Genomic DNA, 23861 nt, shown 5'->3' with positions numbered 1-23861 from the left:
CCATTTTCTGAGCCGCTTCTCCTCACTGGGGTCGTGGGCGTGCTATCCCAGCTATCTTTGGGCGGGTGGTGGTGTACACTCTGAACTGGTCGCCAACGAATTGCAGGGCACATATAAACAAACAACCACTCGCACTTACATTCACACCTACAGGCAATTTAGAGTCTTCAATTAACTGACCATGCATGTTTTTTGGGGTGTGGGAGGAAACCGGAGTGCCCGGAGAAACTTCACGCAGGCACGGGGAGAACATGCAAACTCCACACAGACGAGGCCTGGTTTTCAACCCCAGTCCTCAGAACTGTGAGGCTGATGTGCTAACCAGTCGAGTGCCACTGTGACTGATTATAATTTGTGTGGAGTTTGCATGTTCTCCCCGTGCCTGCGTGGGTTTTCTCTGGGCACTCCGGTTTCCTCCCACATCCCAAAAACATGCATGGTAGGTTAATTGAAGACTCTAAATTGCCCTTAGGTGTGAATGTGAGTGGGAATGGTTGTTTTTTTATATGTGCCCTGCGATTGGTTGGCAACCAGTTCAGGGTGCCTCCTGCCCGAAGATAGCTGGAATAGGCTCCAGCACGCCCGCGACCCTTGTGAGGATAAGCGGCTCAGAAAATGGAAGGATGGATGGATGCTTTCTTTGTTGTTGTTTTTTTGACAGTTTTTGGGAGATTTTTTGGCATTGTGTTGACAAATGTTATTTAGAGAGGTGATAGAAATGCTATATTTAAGTACTGCAAAGCCAGGGCACATAGAAGGGTAACCAACAAACACTGAACATAGGAAACAAACAGTGACCAGGGGATAATATGGTGTGTGGTGCTGGTTTGTGGTGCGCAAGAAGAGTTTTGTGCGACTTGTGTGTTTAGTGTGTGTGAAAACAAGCAGAGCAGGAAAGCAGAGAGATAGGAGTGAGGATTCATGCTGGTGACATGCGTGATGCAACAAAATACAATACACTTTTGACAATTCATAACGACAACAGATCAAAAGAAGTACTTATCTAGAATAGCCAGGGCGTGCCGTTGACATCACGAAACAGTTGGCCGTCGTCATATAGCTTGTCGACAACTAACCACGTTCGTTTGGCTTTGTCGCGGTAATCCTTCATCAATGGGTACAACATTTTACACCTCTCGTAGATTTCCTTGGGGAACTGGTTGTTCATTCTAAACGAAGTCCCTTTGAGCTCCCGACCTTTGGATTTTACAAACACTTTTTGCTGAAAGTGTTCAAACTTTGCAATGATGGGATGTGGTCGGTTTCCTGGACGAGGGACTCCCAATCGGTGGACATGGTGAAAAGTAATCTTGTCGACTGTATCTTGCTGTATCTTAAGCGCGGACAACATAAACTTTTTAATCTGCTCCTCGGGGTCTTCCGGGGCATTTTCTGGAATGCCCGAGAAGATGAGATTGTCACGCATGCTTCTTGATTGAATGTCCAACGTAGTTTCCTTCATGAGTTTATATTCCAGTCTAAGAGTTTGTAGTTCTGCTGACATTAACATCATGTTTGATCAAAGAGCAGTATTATCTAATCTTAGCTTGTTCACTTATTGTTGCGTGAATTCCAAGTTCTTTCTGAGTTCGGCGATCTCCTGGCAAAGCAAATCAAGTGCCATTGACAATTTCTTGTCGATTGAAAGGATGACACTCGTCTGTATCTCTGTCGAATCAAGTAAATCCTCAGTTGAAATGGAAGAATCATCTTTTTTTTCTCTTCAGCGGCATCTTAACGAGATGGCTCTGATCCTCCATGACAAGACGAACGGATTTTTGACGTAGCTGCGCGAATGGCAAGTGGGTCTCTACAAGCTACCGCTGCTAGCAGAGCTGGCGAAGGAAAAGAGAAAAGAACAAAGCGACCAGCTGCCGTTGAAAAAGACTTGTGAAAAGAGAAATTTTATCTTGTAGTAGCTGTTTTTTTCCAAGACGATGCAAGGGGCGCTGCCATGTTTTTCGTCTTCAGAAATCATGCAATCTCTCGCATTGTCACAGCATGCTCTTGCATCTGACTGATTGTCCCGCAAAGACCAATCATATTAAGATCATGGTCTCTGATAAGATCATTGACTAGCAAAGCCTTTGAGAAAAAGTGCTGTTTGCCTACAGAGTATTCATAGAAGTAATATTACTAAGATTGCATCGTCTAGACCCGTAATATATTTTGAGTTGCTGTGGGCGCGTCGAGAGATTAATACTGCAGGAATGTATATACATATATATATACATTACATGTATATATATATATACAGTGGGTATGGAAAATATTCAGACCCCCTTACATTTTTTCACTCTTTTTTATATTGCAGCCATTTGCTAAAAAAGTTTATTTTTTCCTCATGAATGTACACACAGCACCCCGTATCGACAGGGAAAAAACGTAATTGTTGAAATTTTTGCAGATTTATTAAAAGAGAAAAACTGAAATATCACACAGCCATAAAAATCCAGACCCTTTGCTCAGTATAAAAGTACCCTTTTGAGTTAATACAGCCATGAGTCTTGTTCGGAATGATGCAACACGTTTTTTTCAAACTTGGATTTGGGGATCCTCTGCCATTCCTCCTTGCAGATCCTCTCCAGTTCTGTCAGGTTGGATCGTAGACTTTGGTGTGCAACCATTTTCAGTTTTTCCAGAGATGCTCAATTGGGTTTAAGTCAGGGCTCTAGCTGGGCCATTCAAAAAACAGTCACGGAGTTGTTCTGAAGCCACTCCTTTCGTATTTTAGCTGTGTGCTTAGGGTCATTGTCCTTTAAGGTGAACCTTCTTCCCACTCTGAGGTTCGGAGCACTCTAGAGAAAGTTTTCGTCCAGGATATCCCTGTACTTGGCTGCATTCATCTTTTCTTCAATTGCAACCAGTCTCCCTCTCCCTGTAGCTGAAAAACAGACCCACAGCATGATGCTGCCACCACCATGCTTCACTGTTGGGACTGTATTTGACAGGTGATGAGCAGTGCCTGGTTTTCTCCACACATGCCACTTAGAATTAAGGCCAACAATGGCTATCTTGGTCTCATCAGACCGGACAATCTTATTTCTCACCATCTTGGAGTCCTCCAGTTGTTGTTTTTTTAGCAAACTCCATGCGGGCTTTCATGTGTCTTGCACTGAGGAGAGGCTTCCGTCGGGCCACTCTGCCGTAAAGCGCCGACTGGTGGAGGGCTGCAGTGACTTTCTAGAACTTTGTCCCATCTCCCGACTGCATCTCTGGAGCTCAGCCACAGTGATCTTTGGGTTCTTCTTTACCTCTCTCACCAAGGCTCTTCTCTTCCAATTGCTCAGATTGGCCGGACGGCCAGCTCCAGGAAGGGTTCTGATCGTCCCAAACGTCTTCCATTTCAGGATTATGGAGGCCACTGTGCTCCTAGGAACCTTAAGTGCAGCATAATTTTTTTGTAACCTTGGCCAGATCTGTGCCTTGCCACAATTCTGTCTCTGAGCTCTTCAGGCAGTTCCTTTGACCTCATGATTCTCATTTAATCTGACATGCACTGTGAGCTGTAAGGTCTTATATAGACAGGGGTGTGGCTTTTCGTGGGAAGTATTCGAGTGACAAGCATGGCGTCCGCGAAAGCAAAGAAGAAGGCCACGGAGGTCTGGCTCATCGGCCAGCCGAATCCCCAGCTGATGATGGGGAAGCAGCTGCCCTCCATGAAGGAAGTGCTGTCTTCCACTTCCAGAATCAAGAAAAGAAGACGGTTAAGGAGACGGCGAACCTGGTGGTGTAGGATGTGTTCTTGTTCTGGGAGAAGGCCAAGATCTCCAGGAAGGAAAAACACCACGCAGCTAAAAAGGTGACAAATGAGTACGATCTGTGGCGTGCGCTGGGAAGGCACAAGAGCCGTAAGTCCCTGACGGAGTCAAAAAAGCATGAAGAATTCGTGACCCGCCTCGACCTCCTCTTCGACTTAAGAAGAATTCCACACCGGATCGGTCGTGACCCGGGTTAACAGCGCCCCGCAAGTTGACGGCGCCGGTGGAAATTCATCTACTGTGGGTCGAAGTCGAAGAAGAAGAGGTGGAAAGCGATTTCTTCGGCAGAAAGAGAAAAGGAAAGCACAGAGCCTAGAACTGAATGTGGGGACTTTGAATGCTATGACAGGAAAATCTCGGGAGTTGGAGAAAGGTTGATATATTGTGTGTAGAGACCAGGTGGAAAGGCAGTAAGGCTAGAAGTTTAGGGGCAGGGTTTAAATTATTTTACCATGGTGTAGATGGGAAGAGAAATGGAGTCGGAGTTATTTTAAAAGAAGAGTTGGCTAAGAATATCTTGGAGGTGAAAATAGTATCAGATCGAGTTATGAGGCTGAAACTTGAAATTGAGGGTGTTATGTATAATGTGATTAGTGGCTATGCCCCACAGGTAGGATGTGACCTAGAGGTGAAAGAGAAATTCTGGAAAGGAGCTGGACGACATAGTTCTGAGCATCCCAGACAGAAAGTCGTGATTGGTGCAGATTGTAATGGACATGTTGGTGAAGGAAATAGGGGTGATGAAGAAGTGATGGCTAAGTACGGCGTCCAGGAAAAGAACTTGGAGGGACAGATGGTGGTAGACTTTGCAAAAAGAATGCAAATGGCTGTAGTGAACACTTTTTTCCAGAAGAGGCAGGAACATAGGGTGAACTACAAGAGCGGCGGCAGAAGCATGCAGGTGGATGACATCTTGTGCAGACGATGTAATCTGAAGGAGGTTACAGACTGTAAGGTAGTGGTAAGGGAGAGTGTGGCTAGACAGCATATCTTGTTCAATAGAATTCTAGCCCGTGAGAAGATGCCTGAGGAATGGAGGAAAAGTGTGCTGGTGCCCATTTTTAAGAACAAGGGTGATGTGCAGAACTGTGGGAGGAATAGAGGAATAAAGTTGATGAGCCACACAATGAAGTTATGGGAAAGAGTAGTGGAGGCTAGACAGAAGTGAATATTTGCGAGCAACAGTATGGTTTCATGCCTAGAAAGAGTACCACAGATGCATTATTTGCCTTGAGGATGTTGATGGAAAAGTACAGAGAAGGTCAGAAGGAGCAACATTGTGTCTTTGTAGATCTAGAAAAAGCCTATGACAGAGTACCCAGAGAGGAACTGTGGTACTGCATGCAGAAGTCTGGCGTGGGAGAGAAGTATGTTAGAATAATACAGGACATGTACAAGGGCAGCAGAACAGTGGTGAGGTGTGCTATAGGTGTGACAGACGAATTTAAGGTGTAGGTGGGACTGCATCAGGGATCAGCCCTGAGCCCCTTCCTGTTTGCAGTGGTGATGGATAGGCTGACAGATGAGGTGAGACTGGAATCCCCGTGGACCATGATGTTTGCAGATGACATTGTGATTTACAGGGAAAGCAGGGAGCATGTGGAGGAACAGTTAGAAAGATGGAGGCATGCACTGGCAAGCAGAGGAATGGAGATTAGCCGAAGTAAGACAGAATATATGTGCATGAATGAAAGGGGTGGTGGGGGAAGAATGAGGCTACAGGGAGAAGAGATCGCAAGGGTGGAGGACTTTAAATACTTGGGTTCACCCGTCCAGACCAATGGTGAGTGTGGTCAGGAAGTGAAGAAATGGGTCCAAGCAGGTTGGAACGGGTGGAGGAAGGTGTCAGGTGTGTTATGTGACAGAAGGGTATATTGGTAGAAGGATGATGAGGATGGAGCTGCCAGACAAGAGAGCTAGCGGAAGACCAAAGAGAATGTTGATGGATGTCGTGAGGGAAGACATGAGGGCAGTTGGTGTTCGAGAGGAGGATGCAGGCGATAGGCTTATATGGAAAAGGATGACGCGCTGTGGCGACCCCTTTATCAACACTTTAGCTTCAACATTTCAAGAATCCAGATTTGACTTCCTCGATGTGCCGGCTAAGCAACTCCTTACATCAATTGACTAACATGTATGTGATATGGTGTTCATTCACTGATAAGTTCAATAGAAACACTATAGACTTGGATTACTTGTGCTGCAATCACTTATAACAACACAGGTTATACTAACATATCAACTCACAGGTTCTTACAGGTGTTGAGACACTAAAAAATAATCTTCTCTTGGTTAGTTATTGCATGACATCACCGGGTGACCCCCCAGCCCCCAATCTACAAATGACTGTTGTAATGTTACTTGTGTTCAAATATCTAGACTGTCTCACTGTTGTTCTGCTGTGGTTCTCACCCTTATTCCCCTTGTCCACTCTGTCCTTCTGTCTGTCCCCTAAAACCTTTTTCTGTCCGGCTGCATTTTCAATAAACATCAAAATAATTAAAACAGTTAAAGATAAGCAGAGGGAGTATTTCAAACACCTCTGTTGCACAGCAAAACTGTTCCAGCACGAAGGCATACAGATCCACCTTTTGTAAGGCCATGCAGCTGAACAGGACAGGTTTAAAGAAAAAGAAAAAAAAACCTACAGGGCGCCGGTGTAAATTCAACTACTTTGGATCAAAGACGAAGGAGATGTGGAAAGCTGGTTCTTAGGCAGAAAGAGAAGAGGGAAACACCGAGCCTAGAACTGAATGTCGGGACTTTGAATGTTGGGACTATGACAGGAAAAGCTCGGGAGTTGGTTGACATGATGACGAGGAGACATGGAAAAAGGATGAGCGGCACGGTGGACAACTGGTTAGAGCGTCTGCCTCAAAGATCTGAGGACCGGGGTTCAATCCCCGGCCCCGCCTGTGTGGAGTTTGCATGTTCTCCCCGTGCCTGCGTGGGTTTTCTCCGGGCACTGCGGTTTCCTCCAACATTCCCAAAAACATGCATGCTAGGTTAATTGACAACTCTAAATTGCCCGTAGGTGTGAATGTGAGTGCGAATGGTTGTTTGTTTATGTGTGTCCTGCGATTGGCTGGCAACCAGTTCAGGGTCTACCCCGCCTCCTGCCCGATGATAGCTGGGATAGGCTCCTGCACGCCCGCGACCCTAGTGAGGAGAAGCGGCTCAGAAAATGGATGGATGGATGGAAAAGGATGACGCGCTGTGGCGACTCCTAAAGGGTCAAGCCGAAAGGAAAAGAAGAAGATATATATATGTGTGTGTGTGTGTATATATATATATATATATATATCCATCCATCCATTTTCTGAGCCGCTTCTCCTCACTAGGGTCGCGGGGATGCTGGAGCCTATCCCAGCTGTCATCGGGCAGGAGGCAGGGTACACCCTGAACTGGTTGCCAGCCAATCGCAGGGCACATAGAAACAAACAACCATTCGCACTCACAGTCATGCCTACGGGCAATTTAGAGTCTCCAATTAATGCATGATTTTGGGATGTGGGAGGAAACCGGAGTGCCCGGAGAAAACCCACGCAGGCACGGGCAGAACATGCAAACTCCACACAGGCGGGGACGGGGATTGAACCCCGCACCTCAAAACTGTGAGGCTGACGCTCTAACCAGTCGGCCACCGTGCCGCATATATGTATATATATATATATATATATGTATATATATATGTATATATATATATGTATATATGTATATATATATATGTATATATATATGTATATATATATATGTATATATATATGTATATATATATATGTATATATATATGTATATATATATATATGTATATATATATGTATATATATATATATGTATATATATATGTATATATATATATATGTATATATATATGTATATATATATATATGTATATATATATGTATATATATATGTATATGTATATATATATATGTATATATATATGTATATGTATATATATATATGTATATATATATATATATGTATATATATATATGTATATATATATGTATATATATATGTATATATATATATGTATATATATATGTATATATATATATATGTATATATATATGTATATATACGTATATATATATATATGTATATATATGTATATATATATATATATATATATATATATATATATACGTATATATATATATATGAATTTTTTGGGGGGAGGGGGATATATATGGATATATAGCATGATATAATGAAGCTACACAATTACACAGATTATTTATAATGCCTTCATTTTTTATTTTTTTTTACTGCGGAGTGGAGGCAAATGGTATTCTTATATATTGTTGGTCTATATGAAGCCATATTTAAATGTTTTTGGAAAAGACAAAAAAAATGATATTCTAATGTAAGATATTCTCACCTGGGATACTCTATTTTTTTGTAATCATTCATTAATGTGATGTCCTCCTCATCCTGTAGAACAAGCCATTTTTTTACTCATATCATACAACCCTGCATCAAAAAGAAATGAATATGGGAGAAAAAAACAATGTTGACATCCTATTTATAAAATATTAACTTTTAGACTTCAGATGGGGCGGCACGTTGGACGACTGATTAGAGCATCTGCCTCACAGTTCTGAGGACCGGTTCAATCCCCGGCTCCGCCTGTGTGGAGTTTCTCCGGGCACTCCGGTTTCCTCCCACATCCCAAAAACATGCATGGTAGGTTAATTGACAACTCTAAATTGCCCGTAGGTGTGAGTGTGAATGCGAATGTTTGTTTGTTTGTATGTGTCCTGCGATTGGCTGGCAACCAGTTCAGGGTGTACCCCGCCTCCTGCCCGGTGATAGCTGATTTCGGCTCCAGCACGCCCGCGACCCTAGTGAGGAGAAGCGGCTCAGAAAATGGATGGATGGATGGACTTCAGATGGTTTCTTATTAGAATGTTTGATTCAGAAGCACATATTGCTGATTTACTATTGTGTTTGAATTATTATCCCAAATAACTGGCCCTGTGAGCAAGTACACAGGGTAATTTGGCCAAGATTGTTGCTTATAATGAAGAAAACATCAACTCAACTAAGTAAGAACATATTGCAGAAGGTCCATGATGATTGCCGCCATGGTTAATTTGTGTCTCAGTTTGTCTGGCCACTAGATGGTGTATGCAATAGCACTTCACTGCACTATGTGATCATTGGACTGCAGGCAGACAAGAAAACACCATTATTATGCACAATTTCATTCAAATAAATCATTAAAAAAAAAAAGTAATAGAAACTTTATACAACATAAGATGCAACTTACTGTTGTTTTGCCATTGCACCTATACAATATAACAAAATTGAAAACAATAAATCCGTTACATTCTGACTGTTGGCATATATATATATATATATTGTATATATTTATGTTTTTAATTGTATGTGTTTTCAAGAAACTTCTCTTTTTTCAGAAATAGATAACTGCACCTGACTTGGTATAGTGAGATATGAAGATTTAAAAAAAAAAATAAAAAAAAATCATGATTAATATCCGCACTGAGTCATCCTTGTCTGGCTTAAGCAACATGAAAAAAGAGGAACTTGATTGTTTGGAGGGATAAGGGCTGAAAGCCTTATATGGTATGCATTTCTAAATGTGCTCTTTTTTTTTTTAGTTGTTGCAAGGTGACCATCCAGTAAAAAATAAACAATGTGTTTAAATAAGTTAAAAAACATATTGGAACAGAAGTCTATACTTTTTCTACTAAAGTTTTTGATTAATCTCGTTTTGTGTTGTGTGCGTTAGTGATTGTGTTTGTCCATGTGCCTTGTGATTCACGCTTGTCTAATAATACCCACGGCCTTGGCTGAGGGTTGGTGTTGTGGATTCCGGAGAAAATGAGGAATCAGGAATAAGAAGTGAGAGAGCTGGATGGTCCCCGGCACGCATGTCAGGCAACTGTTCCATGTCATTGTGAAACACACAATGGACACTGAAACCTCTGATGACTGTCAGTCAAGAAACAACGGCCTACTTTGTGCACTGTCGGTCTATAGAAAGGAAATACTGTATATAATTCTATAATATTTTTGCAAGTGTAAAAAAGAATCATATTTGAACTAAAAGGTATTTTAGTCCATGAACCAAGTCTTTGTCTTGGTACCATTTTTATGGCAATACAACCCGCTGGATCACTTTGAAAGTTACTACTACTACTTTTACTAATAATAATAATGATAGTGGTGCTAATTACATTTACGTTCTTTCTGCTGTATAATTTAATAATTTTTAATTTCTTTATGAACTGGAAAATATGTGCCATATCGTGAAACTATCATCTGTGTTTCACCTAAAAATATTGAAATTTTCAGTTACAAAAATACAAAAAAAAATGTTGCATCAAGTGCATTTACAGTATATGCGTATTATATGAAGTTTTCTTTTGGTTTAGTATATGACGCTATTTAAAAATAGAATATACTGTATATATATATATATATATATATATATATATATATATATATATATATATGTAGCTCGTGTAATAAAGTTAAAAAAAACAATAATCCTGTCTGAGGTTCAGTGTGGACAGACAGCCTGAAAAAAACATGTTCTGTCGGAAGTTTGTCACCTTCTTGTTTTAATAAGGAAGAAGAAGAAATAAGAGAAGAAGAAGCTTTATGGTGCTCAACCTAAATTGGCAGAATTAAGGAAGTTTTTAGTTCCCCTGCAAATACACAGATATATAGAAAGCTGCATTTTTCAACCACCTTTGGCAATTTGCCTCCAGTTGTTAACAAAGTGACTTTTCTGGGAATGTATCAGCTGTCCGCTGGATGATTTACACAGCAAACTGGTAAGACCAAATAACTTTTGTTCATTAAGAGAGACGGTGGGCGTTACCTTGGAGGGACAGACCGATCTTTTAGTAGCTTATTCACTTTACAACCATTTACACTATTTTTCCTACACAATTTTATTATTCATATTATATATATATTTCATTTGCACATCAGAATCAGAATCATCTTTATTTGCCAAGTATGTCCAAAACACACAAGGAATTTGTCTCCGGTAGTTGGAGCCGCTCTAGTACAACAGACAGTCAATTTACAGAACACTCTTAGTGACTACTAACACCCTGTTCAAGATTATATGGTTGACAATTTTAGGTACAGTCAGTTTAAAGTCACTGTAGAATTTAATGTTCAATTTGAAAGGAAATGCTAAGTGTATAAACACAGTGGTTTGCCAAATACTGTACCATAGTTCAAAATAAAACGAGCTTTTTTCATCCTCACACACCGTAATGGAATAAAACCATACTAAAATGTCACTGCATTAAGATAGTGATAGTGTCACAATGAGCCATTTTTCCAAGTGTGTTTAAATACGTTTGGTGTGGATACACTAGAACAACTATAAAAGTGTTCTATAAAGGTCTAATGGTAAATTGATATTAACCCAGTTTTTTACATTTGTAGGTGCATTCAACTGACAAAAGTTTTTTTTTCTTTTTTTTAAACTGTGTTTCTTAAGAAAAAATATAGAGCGAAGGTGATTACGAAATATGTGCACTACCACAGGATTTACAGAGTTTGGACATCAACCAGCACTGAGTCTGGCTAAACTGATGTTCGGCAGAGGAGGAGCGCAACACTTCCTGTTGCGACGTTGCCTGTATCCTGTTTTCCACAGTCAGTGGTCATGCGTGTCATTCCCCTATGCAAACCTGTGTCGGCACTATCTCGTGATCCTGTGCTGTGAGGCTTCTGAAAGTCCAGTACGGGAGACTTCAACTGTCCGTGATAAAAACTGTGGATGTCAGCAACATGGGTTTTGCAACACAACAAATTGTCAGTTGACAATTACACAGTGATGGTTTTGAGAGCCATTACTGCATAAGAGGCCTCAAAGAAAAAAAATGTAGATAAGTGATGGAAATTAAATGTTTGTATGACAAATGACGTTTCAATTGGTCTGGCTCAAATTGTAATTTGACAAACCACGTCAGCTACTCATCATCACTAAATTTCAACACTTGGCAGCTTTGTGAGTTATATCAAGGCTCTACTACGATACAGTATATGTAGAAGTGGGACCTATAAGTCTCATTGACATTGTTCAACCATAGGTGTGAACTCAAATGATTTAAGATTGGTCTCATAATGGTGTTTGATGTCACATTCCTTCCTGAGATGTTCTAAAAATTAAGGATTTATTGGAATGAAAATGAAATCATTGAAAAGTAGAACCATTTCCCCCCCTCTACTCTCTGATACCAATTTTTGCATTGGCTACTCTGATTCACCCTCATGCTTTTAGGAACCACCAACCTTCCAATGGAATATGGTGCCTTTAACAAAGGGAAGAAAAGTATGGTGGAACCTCTAAAATAGACTACAATTTGTTGTCTGATACTGGTCATTTTCCATTTTTTTCTTATAATTCAAAGTCATCCATTCATCCATCCATCCATCCATTTTGGACCACTTGTTAAAATCAGCGTCATGGGTGTGCTGCAAACCCATCCCAACTGACTTTGTGGGCGAGGTACCCCTTGTGGTTACCCAGCGTGCATTCGGAACTAAATCCAACAAATCATGTGTATGGGTCCATTGGGTGCCATCTTAGAAAAATATTTTCCCCTGTAGAGACAATCTTTGTTATGCAGAGTTAAAACAAAGGGCTCTGTTTTTGTAGCCCACACATCTGCGACAGGGCGCAAATACTGTCGTATCCTTATTTACGTGCAAGCACGAAGCTCGCTGCACGTTTGCCAATATTGCAGACCGGTTTGCAACAAGCTGGGCGTTCCGGCACTGCAAGAGTGTGCCCTTTGACAAGAAACTTACACCTGCTCAGACCACGTCTAAATCTTGCCGCAGCTAGTCTAGTATAATAATAATAATAATAATAATAATGGGCTCACCACCTGTGGGAGGGGCCATAGGGGTCGAGCTGGGTGGTGGCCGAAGGCAGGGACCTTGGCGATCCGATCCCCGGCTTCAGAAGCTGGCTCTAGGGACGTGGAATGTCACCTCTCTGGCAGGGAAGGAGCCCGAGCTGGTGTGTGAGGTCGAGAAGTTCCGACTAGATATAGTCGGGCTCGCCTCCACACACAGGTACCAGAGGGTCGCGAGCGTGCTGGAGCCTACCCCGGCGGATACAGGCAGGATACACCCTGAACTGGTCGCCAGCCAATCGCAGGGCACATATACTGTAAACAAACAACCACATTCAGACCTACGGGCAATTTGGAGTTTTCAATTAACCGAGCATGGGTGTTTTTGGGATATGAGAGGAAACCGGAGTACCCGGAGAAAACCCACAGAGGCACGGGGAGAGCATGCAAACTCCACACAGGAGAGCCCGGATTTGAACCCGGGTCCCCAGAACTGTGAGGCAGACATGCTAAACAGTCATCCACTGTGCCGCCGATTATTATTATAATTATCCATCCATCCATCCATTTTCTGAGCCGCTTCTCCTCACTAGGGTCGCGGGCGTGCTGGAGCCTATCCCAGCTGTCATCGGGCAGGAGGCGGGGTACACCCTGAACTGGTTGCCAGCCAATCGCAGGGCACATCGAAACAAACAACCATTCGCACTCACAGTCATGCCTACGGGCAATTTAGAGTCTCCAATTAATGCATGTTTTTGGGATGTGGGAGGAAACCGGAGTGCCCGGAGAAAACCCACGCAGGCACGGGGAGAACATGCAAACTCCACACAGGCGGGGACGGGGATTGAACCCCGCACCTCAGAACTGTGAGGCTGACGCTCTAACCAGTCGGCCACCGTGCCGCCATTATAATTATTATTATCATAATTATTATTATCATCTATCTATTCTCTGAACTGTTTATCCTCACGAGGGTCGCAGGTGCGCTGGTGTCTATCCCAGCTGACTTTGGGTGAGAAGCAAGGTACACCGTGAACTGGTCGCCAGCCAATCGCAGGGCATTATTCTTATTATTATTATTAAGAAATTTAAGTCATCCCACAGCTATAGGGGGGCACACAGACAATCAGGGGTGGGGATAGATACATGAAGTCCGCAGACATATTTAAGTTTTCACATTTGTCTGTTGCCACATCGGCCAAGAGCAGTCAAAATATTCCACTCACGCACAGATTATGCATTGTACATATCTAGCATGTCTCCAGATGAGACTTTCATTGCACCACATTTAAAGTAATGAAAGGAGCCTCTTTGATTGGCCATGAATGAAGTTGGCTGTACACACACCCACAGTGGCGCAGCCCGCCCACTCTCGGTTCCACCGAGGTGCACTGATGTACAAAATTATCATCACCAGTCGAACCCGCCCCTGGAACACAGTTACACCGCACCAGATTTACGCCGGTCACAAAAATAGGGCCCAAATTTTTTGTCACTCGTCAATACTTACATTTGCTGCATTGCACATTTATTCCTGAGAAGATGCCTGAGGAATGGAGGAAAAGTGTGCTGGTGGCCATTTTTTGGGAAAAGGGTGATGTGCAGAGCTGTGGGAACTGTAGAGGAATAAAGTACATGAGTCACACAATGAAGTTATGGGAAAGAGTAGTGGAGGCTAGATTCAGGACAGATGTAAGTATTTGCGAGCAACATTATGGTTTCATTCCTAGGAAGAGTATCACAGATGTATTATTTGCCTTGAGGGTGTTGATGCAGAACTACAGAGAGGATCAGAAGGGGCTACATTGTGTCTTTTTAGATCTAGAGAAAGCCTGTGACAGAGGAATTTAAGGTGGAGGTGAAGCTGCATCAGGGATCAGCCCTGAGCCCCTTCCTGTTTGCAGTGGTGATGGATAGGCTGGCAGATAAGGTTAGATTGGAATCCCCATGGACCATGATGTTCGGAGATGACATTGTGATCTCCGGTGAAAGCAGGGAGCAGGTGGAGGAACATTTAGAAAGGTGGAGAAATGAAGATTAGCTAGAGTAAGACAGTATATCAATCCATCCATTTTCCGTACCGCTTCTCCTCACTTGGGTCGCAGCCATGCTGGAGCCTATCCCGGCTGACTCTGGGCGAGAGGCGGGGTACACTCTGAAATGGTCGCCAGCCAATCGCAATAAGGCAGTATATATGTGCATGAATGAGAGAGGTGGAGGTGGAGAGTGAGGCTACAGTGAGAAGAGATAGCGAGGGTGGAGGGCTTTAAATACTTGGGGTCAACAGTCTAGTGCAATGGTGAGTGTGGTCAGAAGTGAAGAAACAGGTCCAAGCAGGTTTGAGCAGGTGGAGGAAGGTGTCAGATGTGTTATGTGACAGAAGAGTCTCTGCTAGGATGATGGGCAAAGTTTATAAGACTGGTGAGGCCAGCCATGATGTACGGATTAAAGACAGTGGCACTGAAGAGACAACAGGAAGCAGAGCTGGAGGTGGCAGAAATGAAGATGTTGAGGTTTTCCCTCGGAGTGATCAGGTTGGATAGGATTAAAAATGAGCTCATCAGAGGGACAGCCAAGGTTAGATTTTTTGGAGACAAAGTTAGAGAGAGCAGACTTCGATGGTTTGGACACGGCCAGACGAGAGAGAGAGAGAGAGAGAGTATAATGGTAGAAGAAGGATGATGATGGAGCTGCCAGGCAAGAGAGCTAGGAAAGCCAAAGAGGTTTATAGATGTTAGAGATGGGGATGCAGGAAATGGGCTTTAACTGAAAACGATGACGCGCTGTGGCGTGCCTAAATGGGACAAGCCGAAAGGAAAAGAAGTATTGTGTTTGCATTTTTAAAATCCATGTCTTTTGAAATTGCAAGCACTAGCTACATTTCAACACGCTACCATTCAACAGCAATATTTTTCTCAGCTACTAAGTGTTGCTCTGAAATAATGTGAAAATTGGGAGTAGTGAGTCAGTGGACTGAGCAGACAGTGCTATACAAGAATGCTGCCAGTCTTATGCAAACATTCAGTTGAAATGGTTACAATTATATGCACTCGTTGTAACATTGCAAGTGGACTGCTTTTTAGCAACAGAGGAGAAACTCCCTAATATATTACCTAACAGGGATTGGCTGTCTTTGTTTCTCAATGCACTGTAGCTTGCTGTTGTACTGAGGGTTAGATGTTGCAAAACTGGCTTATTTTCCATATCTACAGTATCTTTGTGAGATGCAGTGTTGTGGCCCAACTTGAAGACACAAAACAGAGTCCTTCTGAGGTGCAAAAGCCAATGCTACCGTTCACACCACAGCGACTGTATGTCAACAGTTAAGTGAAACTAATCAAACACAATCTATTAAGAAAAAATATGTCATGTCATGTTCATGCAGCAAATGGTCCCACAGGCCACTACTTGCAAGTCGGCCCCACTTTTAGAATCTACTATTAAAAGTAACACATTCCATGCATACAGTATGTAACTCGTTTCTTGACAGACACATGGCTTGGAATCAAGACACGATACATACACAAGTCACTACATGTGCTTGCTAAACACATTTTGTACAACACTGCATAGATAGCTAGATGGATGGATAGATGGATAGATAGATAGAACGTGAAAGTCACGGTTTCAGTTGTATCCACAATGAAATTTATGAGGCAATAAAGGAATACCAAATTACTAGTAATATTAAAAATAAAAATATATAAATACAAAAAAGTATATTTACAAGCCTTCTTTCTTTTTGGATACAGAAATAAAATGTAGAGTTGTACAGAGACGTAGAGGTTGACCATGACTAAAATAGTTTGCTATATTTACCTTGATGTTGATGGCACATGGGCTTGACGAGTTGACGTAGTGGGGTGAAATGGATACATATTGTTACTTTAAATGTCATTAGCTGTGACCAGTGTTAGGAAGATTACTCTGGATATCTAGTTGGTTACAATTACAAGTTATCCTGTTGAAAATATAATAATAGTGTAACCCAACCCTTCTCAAACTAATATAATTAATGGCATTTTATTACATTTTGATTTTCTTAATTTTGAATGGAAACATCAATAGGACATTTGGATGGAAAAAAAGTGGAATAAAACTATACATCAATTTTTGGGAATTAACTGCATATTTGTTCTTTATGCAAATAATAAACATGATGAAATTTTAATACATAACAAAAGTTGTTTGTTGCATTATATGTGTACGGCATGTGAAAAACCACCCTAGCATACCATACCATACCATACCATATCGACCTAATGACAAATGTGCACAATTTGTTTAATATCACTTCATATGACAAACAGATAAGAGAATGTTCCATAAACACAAAAAGTCCCAAATTATAAAGATGAAACTGTTCAAAAGTCAGTGATCGTTTATGTGTTCGAAAGTGTAGCTGAGTCTAACCTTTTCAAAATCTCAGACAAACTAATATATTACACCACAAGGTGGCACTTCAAAGTAAAAATTTGGAAATTTATGTCATGTTTGAGACTACCGCGAAATGACAAGTGACAGCCAGTCACAATAGTTGGCTTTATAAGGAAAAAGTCATGAAAAAGAATGGAAATGTAAAGCTTTTGCGGCTATTTTGCACGTGACTAAAATTGTTATCATGGAAATTTCCAAAAGCAACTGTAATTTACTTAGACAGTTTCTACTGGTAATGTAATGGATAACAATTAAAAAAAATTTAAAATTAAATTACATAATCTAGTTATATGCAATTAGTTACTCCCCAATACTGGTTGTGACTGAACAAATGTATCTGGACTGTGCTTCACACTGCATATTATCCATTCATCCGTTTTCTTCTGCTTATCCGAGGTCGGGTCGCGGGGGCGGTAGCTTTAATAGGGAAGGCCAGACTGCCCTCCCCCCAGCCACTTCAACCAGCTCTTCCGGGGGGATCCCGAGGCATTCCCAGGCCAGTCAGGAGACATAGTCTCTCCAGCGTGTCCTGGGTCTTTCCCGGGGTCTGCTCCCGGTGGGACATGCCCGGAACACCTCACCAGGGAGGCGTCCAGGAGGCATTCTTATCAGATGCCCGAGCCACCTCATCTGGCTCCTCTCAATGCGGTCGAGTAGCGGCTCTACGCTGAGCCCCTCCCAGATGACCAAGCTTCTCACCCTATCTCTAAGGGTGAGCCCGGACACCCTGCGGAGGAAACTCATTTCGGCCGCTTGTATCCGAGATCTTGTTCTTTCGGTCACGAGCTGTGGGTCGTAACCATAGGTGAGTGTAGGAACGTAGATCGACTGGTAAATTGAGAGCTTCGCCTTTCGGCTTAGCTCCTTCTTCACCACAACAGACAGATACAAAGTCCACATCACTGCAGATGCTGCACTGATCCACCTATCGTTCTCCTATTCCATTCTTTCATCATTGTGAACAAGATCCCAAGATACTTAAACTCCTCCACTTGGGGCAGGATTTCATCCCCGACCCGGAGAGGGCACTTCACCCTTTTCCAACTGAGGACCATGGTCTCAGATTTGGAGGTGCTGATTTTCATCCCTGCTGCTTCACACTCGGCTGCGAACCGCTCCAGTGAGAGTTGGAGATCACGGCTTGATGAAGCCAACAGAACCACACTGTCTGCAAATACCAGAGATGCAATACTGAGGCCACCAAACCGGTTCCCCTCTACACCTCGGCTGCGCCCGAGAAATTCTGTTCATAGAAGTTATGAACAGAATCGGTGACAAAGGGCAGCCTTGGTAGAGTCCAACCGTCACTGGAAACAAATCCGACGTTCTGCCGGCAATGCGAACCAAACTCTGACACCGATCGTACAAGGACCGAACAGGCCGTATCAGTGGATTCGGTACCCCATATTCCCGAAGCTCCCCCAACAGGACTCCCCGAGGGACATGGTCGAACGCCTTCACCAAGTCCACACAACACATATAGACTGGTTGGGCGAACTCTGTTGAGGGTGTCTATTGAGAGTGCAGAGCTGGTCCACTGGTCCAGGGCCAGGACGAAAACCACACTGCTCCTCCTGAATCTGAGATTTGACTTCCCGATGGACCATCCTCTCCAGCACCCCTGAATAGACCTTAACAGAGAGGCTGAGGAGTGCGATGCTGCTGTAGTTGGAACACACCCTCCAGTCCCCCTTCTTAAAAAGGGGGACCACCATCCCAGTCTGCCAATCCAGAGGGACCGTCCCCAATGTCCACATGGTGTTGCAGAGGCGTGTCAACCAGGAAATCCCCACAACATCCAGAGCCTTTAGGAACTCCGGGCGGCTCTCATCCACCCCCCTGGTCTTGCCACCGAGGAGCTTTTTAACCACCTTGGTGCACTGCTTCCCTTTCCTGAGACCAGGATGGTAGACCAGAATCTCTTCGAAGCCGTCAAGAAGTCTTTCTCCATGCCCTCACCGAAGATTTTGCCTCAGTGACCACCAAAGCTGCATTCCGCTTGGCCAGCCGGTACCCGTCAGCTGCCTCAGGATTCCCACAGGCCAAAAAGGCCTGATTGGACTCCTTCCTCAGCTTGACGGCATCCCTCACTGTTGGTGTCCACCAGCGGGTTCGATGATTGCCGCCATGACAAGCACCGACCACCTTACGGCCACAGCTCCGGTTGGCCGCCTCAGCAATGGAGGCGTGGAACAGTGGATCAGTGGATCAGCTCTGCACCCTCAGCAGGGTTCTTGAGGGTGCATAGGAGTTCACTTAACCAGTCTACATGTGCTTTGTAGACTTGGAGAAGGAGTTTGACTGTGTCCCCCGGGGGGTCCTGTGGAGGGTTCTCTGGGAATATGGGGTTCCGGGTCCCTTAATACAGGCTGTTTTTGTCCCTGTACGATCGGTGTCAGAGTTGGGTCGGCATTGCCGGCAGTCACTCGACTGAGGGTTGGACTCTGCCAAGGCTACCCTATGTCAACGGTTCTGTTCATTACCTTTATAGGCAGAATTTCTAGGTGCAGCTGAGGCGTTGAGGGGGTCCAGTTTGGTAACCTCAGCATTGCATCTCTGCTTTTTGCAGATAATGTGGTTCTGCTGGCTTCATCTAGCTGTGATCTTCAACTCTCTCTCGAATGGTTCACAGCCAAGTGTGAAGCAGTTGGGATAAAAATCAACAGCTCCAAATCTGAGGTTATGGTCCCCAGTCGTAAAAGGGTGGAGTTTCCTCTCCGGGTTGAGGTGGAGATCCTGCTCCAAGTGGAGGAGTTGATGTATCACGGGGTCTTGTTCACGAGTGAGGGAAGAATGTAGCGCGAGATTGACAGGTGGATCAGTGTAGGGTCTTCAGTGCTGCAGACTCTGTATTGGTCTGTTGTGATAAAGGAGCTGAGCCGAAATGCAAAGTGAAGCTCTCGATTTACCGGTTAATTTACGTTCCTACCCTTACCTACGGTCACGAGCTGTGGGTCGTGACTGAAAGAACACAATGGCAGATACAAGCGGCCAAAACGTGTTTCCTTCGCTCGGTGTGTCTGGGCTCTGCCTTAGAAATAGGGTGAGAAGCTCAGTCATCTGGGATTGGCTTAGAGTCAAGCTGCTGCTTTTCCGCATCGAGAGGAGCCAGATGAGGTGGCTTGAGCATCTGGTTAGAATGCCCCCTGGACCGGGAGGAGGCCCCGGGGATGACCCAGGACACGCTGGACAGACTAAGTCTCCCGGCTGGCCTAGGACTGCATCGGGATACCCCTGGAAGAGCTGGACGAAGTGAATGGGGAGAGGGAAGAGTGGGCTTCCTTGCTCAAGCTGCTGCTCCCACAATAAGCAGGAGAAAATGGATGGATGGATGGATGGATAATCATCTTTATTCTTAATAATCCAATTATTGTTACCTTAAATTATTGACAATGAATGAAGCGCTGTTGAATGTTTTTTGTAAATTCTATTTTCATAAAATGTGAACTCAGTTAAACATTGAATCTAATGTAGTTTGTTTTTGCTTCTTCCCTTCTGTAACAGACAGAGAGAGAAAAAAAACTAACAAGATGCCGAACCTTTATTGAAGTCAGGATTATCCTAACATTGTGACATGTATATGGATTCATTGTAAGACATTCAGAGAACCGAATCCGAAAGAAAGGTTTACAGTTCCTCATTTTGTTTTTATGCCTCTGTTGCTATGCATTGTAATCTGCGCAGCTAACACAACATATAGAAGACACATAATGCAGTTATAATTGTACTATTTTACATTAAACTTAGAATATTTAGTGCATGTATATGTATATTTTTGTGAAAGTATACTATAATAATGAAGCATTTTCTTCTTTCAGTGACATATTTTTTCTCTCTTATTGTATGTGTTTATAAGCACTATGGAATAAAAATACGTGCCGAAAATGATCTTGTTGTACTTGTGATGTATATCACACTCAAAATTCAACCTGTGTGCTTTATATCATGTTGGCAATTCTCCAAACTAAAGTTTCTCAATTCAATGTAGTTTTTAATCGAGTCACTAGACTTGTTGACAGTTTGGCGCTGCAAAGTGTGTCAGAAGGCATGATGACGCACATCTGTTAATGGAACACCAGCAGAAGTCTTCCATGACAAAGTTTGTCGTTATATTGACCCTATCATTTGATGCCCTTATACGGCATATACTAAAGCTATTTGTTAATTTATTGTCATCTTCTTTGCATACGTATTTGCTTATTTTTACAAACAAAACAACAGACTAGAGGTAAACAGGCTCTTCTAAAAAAAGAACAGTCCAATAGAAGCAGTCCATTACCGAATGATGCTGCAACTGAACTAATATACAAAGTATTTTAGACATTTAATCAATGTCATTAGTTATTTCACCAATGTTCTTTTTTTCAGCTTTGTATCTTAAACTCAACATTTTGTTATGAATTTTAATCATAGAAAAGCCAGAATTACAAGCATAAAAAATAGTTTGGCCACTTTATCATAAAGCAGAATGCCTTGATGAGGCCAGAAAAATACAAATGTATTGTTTCATTCATAGTAATCAATTTGGAGATGAACAGTGCCATAATTTTTATGTAAAAGCTTGATTCAGTGGAGTGAGTCACCAAGTTTGTGTGGTTTTAATGATCAAATCTAGAAAAAGAAAACTTATGAGCAGAAGTTTGATAGGATATGCTTACTGTGTGTCCCTTATGACATCAAGCATGATTATGGTTTATCCTGCTCTTTACTGACTTTAGAGATGGATTGTACCCGCCGATTTGTATGCAAACGATTAAAAATTAAATGGTCCATAATATGTTCCTTTAAAAGTGGTGTCTCCATACAAATAAAAGGCTTGTATCTTATTTGTACATTTCGTTCATAGATGTTGAAAGTTGTACAAGTGAGCACGTCAACTTCGCTGTAAAAATCCATTCAGCTGACTGTTGAGTCATGTCAACATGCTGATGAGAGTGTGATTATTGCAGTGGTGTCCCGTTGGACCCGTTAAAATAAAAGCCGAGCTGGCTTTTGTGTGGGCAGATCTGATTTCAGAGAAGTTGTCAGTACCTCTGACATGCCACCACGCCATCGCAGGTCTGCTATACCATCCATCCATCCATCCATTTTCTGAGCCGCTTCTCCTCACTAGGGTCGCGGGCGTGCTGGAGCCTATCCCAGCTGTCATCGGGCAGGGGGCGGGGTACACCCTGAACTGGTTGCCAGCCAATCGCAGGGCACATACAAACAGACAACCATTCGCACTCACATACACACCTACGGGCAATTTAGAGTCTCCAATGAATGCATGTTTTTGGGATGTGGGAGGAAACCGGAGTGCCCGGAGAAAACCCACGCAGGCACGGGGAGAACATGCAAACTCCACACAGGCGGGGACGGGGATTGAACCCCGCACCTCAGAACTGTGAGGCTGACGCTCTAACCAGTCGGCCACCGTGCCGCCTCTGCTATACCAAACATTTGATATAATGCTTTTTTTGTATAGAGTCAGAAACCTTCATCGGGTAAGTGTTTGTTGGCCTAACTGGGGTCTTAACCTGACTGCAGTATGTCACTGAATCGTGTGGACATACTGTATATTCACCCGTACTTGCCTATTTCACTTTGGAGGAGTGATCTCTTCACAGATGAATCCCAGTTCACACAGTACTGGACAGATGGCAGCCAGCAGGTATGGTATTGCATTGGCAAGGAGCTACTGGATACACAATTCCTGGAGAAAAAATAAATAAATCCTTTCCTTGCTTGGACAGCATATTTACCCCGCATTACCTGCTGAGCATGCTTGCTTATGCTCACGTAACCAATTTCTATTACTTTACATAGCTGTAAAGTGTGGTCTTTTATTGTGTCCACTTCACCTGTCTGGCCAGACGGGTACAATTACGCCAAATGTAAATTAGTATACATTGAATGGAAATGACTGAGAAGGTTTTTTTTTTACATTTTGGCAAAATTCCTATTCATTCATAACCAGTCGCACTACTACTTGCTGTGCAAATTCTCCCATCGACTTTCTGTCATTCACACACCTTCATGCCAGATACATGCTCTGATTGGGGCAACCCTAAAATGTGGCCATTCCCTGCTAAATCTGGCCATCCGTGCATTCTCCCGTCGATTTAAGTACTTTTCCTGTTACGCACTTCAGAGGCTGTACTAAGTCAAGTGCCGCCAAAAGGTGAAACATCATATTTCACTATCGCTGCAGTTACAATACCTGTAAATGCCACACATACGAATAGTATTGTAAAAGAGAATTCCAGAAAGATATCAAATGTATGCTAAGAGAATGATTACAATATATTTTATTGTGTTTATAAAAGAGGCGCTGCAAGGCAGCTATTCAAGCGCTTCAGCTGTGACATTTATTGGTGGAGAATATTTATGCTAGCTGACTTTTTTTCACAGCTTGTTTATGATGCCCACCAACAACTGCAAGGAGCGATTCTGCTTCAAATAAGTTCCCTGCCAGCGTTAAAATACAAACCTTTATACTTTTTTAAAAGAAAAAAAAAGATGGGAGCGGCTCATAGAAAAGAAACATACACAGGGCTCCCACTAATTACAACAATACAATTCTGTGTATTGGCAAAATAGTGAGTTTTATATATATATATAAAATAATTTGTTTGCACTCAATAATAGTTTTAAATATATTATGCAGTAAGAAATAACACATTCAGCTTATTGATTTGTAACAGTGCCTACTTTTATAACTTGAGTTTCATAAACTTACTGGAAATGTTTTTTATATATAAATATATATATATATATATATATATATATATATATATATATATATATATATATATATATA

The 23861-nt window shown here is 42.5% G+C and overlaps 1 long non-coding RNA gene across 2 annotated transcripts; it reads left to right on the top strand.

The window, feature by feature from the left end:
* Positions 1–10375: 10375 nt before the first annotated feature.
* Positions 10376–23744, top strand: LOC133470471 (uncharacterized). 2 transcript variants are annotated; one of them, XR_009785989.1, is made up of 4 exons: positions 10376–10573; positions 11257–11414; positions 20564–22545; positions 22652–23744. It is a non-coding gene; the product is annotated as an uncharacterized LOC133470471 (long non-coding RNA). The 2 variants fall into 2 exon arrangements; XR_009785987.1 differs by lacking the exon at positions 11257–11414.
* The last annotated feature ends 117 nt before the right edge of the window (positions 23745–23861 follow it).

This window comes from Phyllopteryx taeniolatus, chromosome 2, assembly GCF_024500385.1.
Source record: "Phyllopteryx taeniolatus isolate TA_2022b chromosome 2, UOR_Ptae_1.2, whole genome shotgun sequence".
NCBI classification, from domain to species: domain Eukaryota; kingdom Metazoa; phylum Chordata; class Actinopteri; order Syngnathiformes; family Syngnathidae; genus Phyllopteryx; species Phyllopteryx taeniolatus.
Note: the sequence above shows the minus strand (reverse complement) of the source record. Positions and strands in the feature narration are given on the sequence as shown.